A 4,142-nucleotide genomic window follows, 5' to 3' on the forward strand; every position below is an offset into this window, starting at 1 on the left:
TACCGTTCTGGTTTGAGGGTGTGACAGATTTCTTCTTCTTAATCTCTTCCAACTTTTGCATGTGATAGGCCTCCTCATCTTCTCCTTCATTCTTCTCATTCTTCCTTCGCAGCACGCACTCCTTTGCAAGATGTTTTTTTACCATGACAATAATTGCAATCGTATCCGGAGTCACCAACAACCTCTTTCTCCTTTTTTTCTTCCTCTTTCTGAGAATTACTTTTGTTCTCCTCTTTCGCTTTCTCTGAGCTATAGCTTCCCTGCCAGTTCCTATTTTTTCTTGACGGAAACTTCTTCCTAGCAAATAACTTAGGGTTAGACACCATTAAAGCAAAATCTTCGTTTGAGAGCTCGTACTCAGAATGATCTGAATCAGATCCGTCATCAGCAACGATTTTGCCTTTCGCAACTAAGGCTAAAGACCCCATCCCAGGCACTACATTTGCTTCTTTCATTACTTCACTCTCTCGCGCCTTTAGAATTCTCACAAGCTTTGCAAGATTATAGTTCTTGAACTATTCATGAGCTTTAACAGTTGACACCACTGCTTTCCACTCTGATCGTAGTCCGTTCATGAACGTGACCTTTTGCTCAATCAGTTCATGTCCAATTACGTGCTTCATCATCTTGCTGAGAATATGATTATATCGATTAAAAGTGGCACTCAGAGTTTCTTCAGGCTTTTGAACGAACTTGCCAAACTCGGATAACAAGAGCGTTTGAGTTGTGTGTTCTAGATCTGCGTCTGTGGAATAGAGCTCTCTCAACCTATCCCATATAGCCTTCACTGTGTCACATGAACTAACAAGACAAAAGGTATCTGCTTGCAAAGCGAATCTGATGATCCTCATTCCTTTAATGTTGCTCACGAGTTTGTCTTTTTATCTTGAGGCACGTTCTTCACATCAAGACGCAGTTGGTTGTTTTCTTTCTAAGTATTGATTTTTCTTTTGGTGTTTGTGTGAACAAACGGACCTAGAGTGATTGCTTCCCAAATTAGATAACCGTTCTCTTCTGAACGTAAAACATAATCTTCAAAGTGCAGCGCCTAAACTTCATGTACATGAGGAAAAAGAATCGGGATTCTGGTTGTTCATCCGATGTTGCTTGAGATATATAAGGAGTTGATGTTTGAATCGTCGTCCCGCATGGTGAATACTCTTTTAATACCTGAAATTAATTAGACTGTAAACACTTATTAGGTTAATATCGAGATCACAGAGTAACGTCAAAAAATCAATGACGACTCTTAACATATCCAATATTTGCGGAAACCCTAATAATTTCTTCAAACAAAAGAGTTGCGTATTAAGTACACAGTCTCCCACCCTGATACCAATTGATAGGAATAAATCCTTAATGATCGAATAGATTAAAAGTAGGTAAACAAGAACACAATGTGATCAAACTGGTGCCGAATGATTAACAGTCATGCCTCAGAAGAACTCGATTAAGAGTTGCTTATGTAGAGGCGTAAAATAGGTTTACAAAGAGTATTATCAAAGTTAACTAAAATACGTAAGAATGCATGCACCTTATATACTATAACCCTATAAGTAAATACGAGTGGATAGGCCCAACTCGTTTATAGAAAATGGACTAAACAAAACAGGCCCAATGATGCAACATTAAATCTTCAACAATTTATACTCAAAAGTTTGGGGCCATATAGGATTAGTATTATTCTTGTGTTTCACTTTGCATGTTTTCACTTCCCGAATAATAAGATTATTCAAACCATCCACAGTCGATAAATACTTTGGAAGTAGGTATTGAAGCTAGACTATAATGAATCCGACTATAGATTGTCTAAAGTATTTTAGACATAGCAAAATTCTGCTGCAGTGTTCATGAGTGCTCCTAAAATAAGATTTGAGTATTGGATTAAACCCATGCTCACTTAAATCAATTAATGGATTTTATCACAGGTGATTAATGAGAAGATAATATCTTATATTCTTGAAACCGAGACGTGTGAGTTGTAGTTTGCAAGTCGGTTGCACATCGATAATGTGTAAACACACTAGTAACTTGGTGTTATAAAACATATTGTTGTGTGTAATTTGATGAGTGAGTGCAAGCGAGCATTTGAGTCGAAGTTTATCCGTTACTTGTACCCAAAGTTGGACAAAAGCGATATATGTGGGCCCCTCGATGATTTAGTGATGACACCCTAAGCGCTTGGCCAAGCCAGGACTAAGTTTATTTGTTCAATGGTAGTCTGTTGACAGTCATCATAAGTCGAAAATCAGGAAACAACACATGAACAAAGAGTATGATTTAAATCCATGTCTTAGTTCATACGACATCTAGAATAGAGGAATATATGATCCCTTATCTAAAGGACGTGTTACTGATAAGATCAGAGTTGACAACGACTTTTGAAAGCTACAATTATTGATTAGGTTCTGAAGTCATATGCAAAATAGTTATTAGACTTATCCAAGTGGGAGACTGTTGGATTAGGTGTCTAAGCCCATAACTATTTTGGTATGTACTTGACCCGATTATGAGCATGGTCCTTTTGGGTTGCCCTCACTCATGCAACTTCATAGGATGAAAAGAGGAGAGAGAGTATAATTTATTATATGAATAATAAATTCATACTCAAAATGGTTTTATTAATATATTACAAGTTTAATATATTATTTGGAAATCATATTATCTAATTAGTATTGATCAGAAATTAATTTAGTACTGATTTGGTGATCAAAAGAGATTGATTTAATAAAGGGGACTGATATTGCAATTAACTGTTACTTGCTAGTTGGGCTGATGGACTCCATAGAGTGTAGTGGATGAAATTTATGGCGAAGCCCATAAGATTTCATCCATAGGGCTCTAAGGAAGGAGTCCATGGCCTGCTTAAGGCTTAAGCAGTCATATTAGGGTTTCCACCTAAAACCCTAGCATCCACAAGTATAAATAGACCCCATCACTAAGGGATTTTCAGCCAATGCATCTAAGCCTAAGGGCCAAAAATATTCCTTCTCCTAAATTCATCTTGTTGCCTGAGTGTTTGTGACTCCATTAGAGGTGCAACACTTGGCACTAAGCTTTCAAGAGTCAAGATCAAGAAGGATTGTGATTGGTATTGCTACATAACAATCAAGGTAAGGATTCTAACCTTGATCATATGCTAATTTCAGATTTGTATGCTAGTCAATTAGGGTTTATTTCTTTGGTATTCAATGTTGTATGTTTACTTAGAAAAAACTAGATCAAAGGTTATGTCATGTGATTCTGACATTTCCTTTGATTCTGACATTTCCTTGCTTTCTGTGTGTGATAAGAAGGATATGTCATGTGAGAGAGTACCTTGCTAGATTACAAAGGTCAAATAAGTTTCAAAATGGACTGGGTTCCAAAGACCAACTAATCCTGCACTCTGTGCTGGAGTAGCTATGGAGGTATATCAGCAAACTTTGGTATGTGATAAGAAGGATATGTCATGTGAGAGAGTACCTTGCGTAGATTACAAAGGTCAACTAAGTTTCAAAATGGACTGGGTTCCAAAGACCAACTAATCCTGCACTCTGTGCTGGAGTAACTATGGAAGTATATCATCAAACTTCGGTTTGTTGATAGTGGCTGTTCCAGGCACGTGATAAGGGACATCTCTCAACTTTACAACATTCAGAACTTTTTTTAAGAGTATACGTCCTTTACGGGAAAGGAAGAAAATAATGGGTTATGAGCATTCAAACACGCCTAAGTGTACATGCAACCCTATAAAACCTTGGATCTATGTTTGTCTAAAATACATCCAAAATATGATTTCCAAGTTTCATAATCCTATCTAGCATACATGGGGAACTTTTAACATAAAAGATGGATAGAATTACATTCCTTGAAGTTGATTTGATTCCTTGAAAACCTTGAGAGCCTAGCACCCCAAATGTGATGCCTTAAATGCTTCACACAACACCAAGTGCTTTGGAATAAGTTTGAGAGAATGTAGAACACTTGTAAAACCGGCTTGCCCTCTTTATCATGCTTCTAGTGCCGATTTTGGTGAGCTTCATATCCTTTATATAGTGTGTTACAATTAGAAATACACCATGTAAACCCTAATGTAACATGGCTCTTCATTTCCATGACCCATGGGTTTGTAACTCCCATGTAGCATCCATGGAGCATCC

This window comes from Lactuca serriola, chromosome 4, assembly GCF_051521515.1.
Source record: "Lactuca serriola cultivar US96UC23 chromosome 4, Lser_US96UC23_V15, whole genome shotgun sequence".
Classification (NCBI taxonomy): domain Eukaryota; kingdom Viridiplantae; phylum Streptophyta; class Magnoliopsida; order Asterales; family Asteraceae; genus Lactuca; species Lactuca serriola.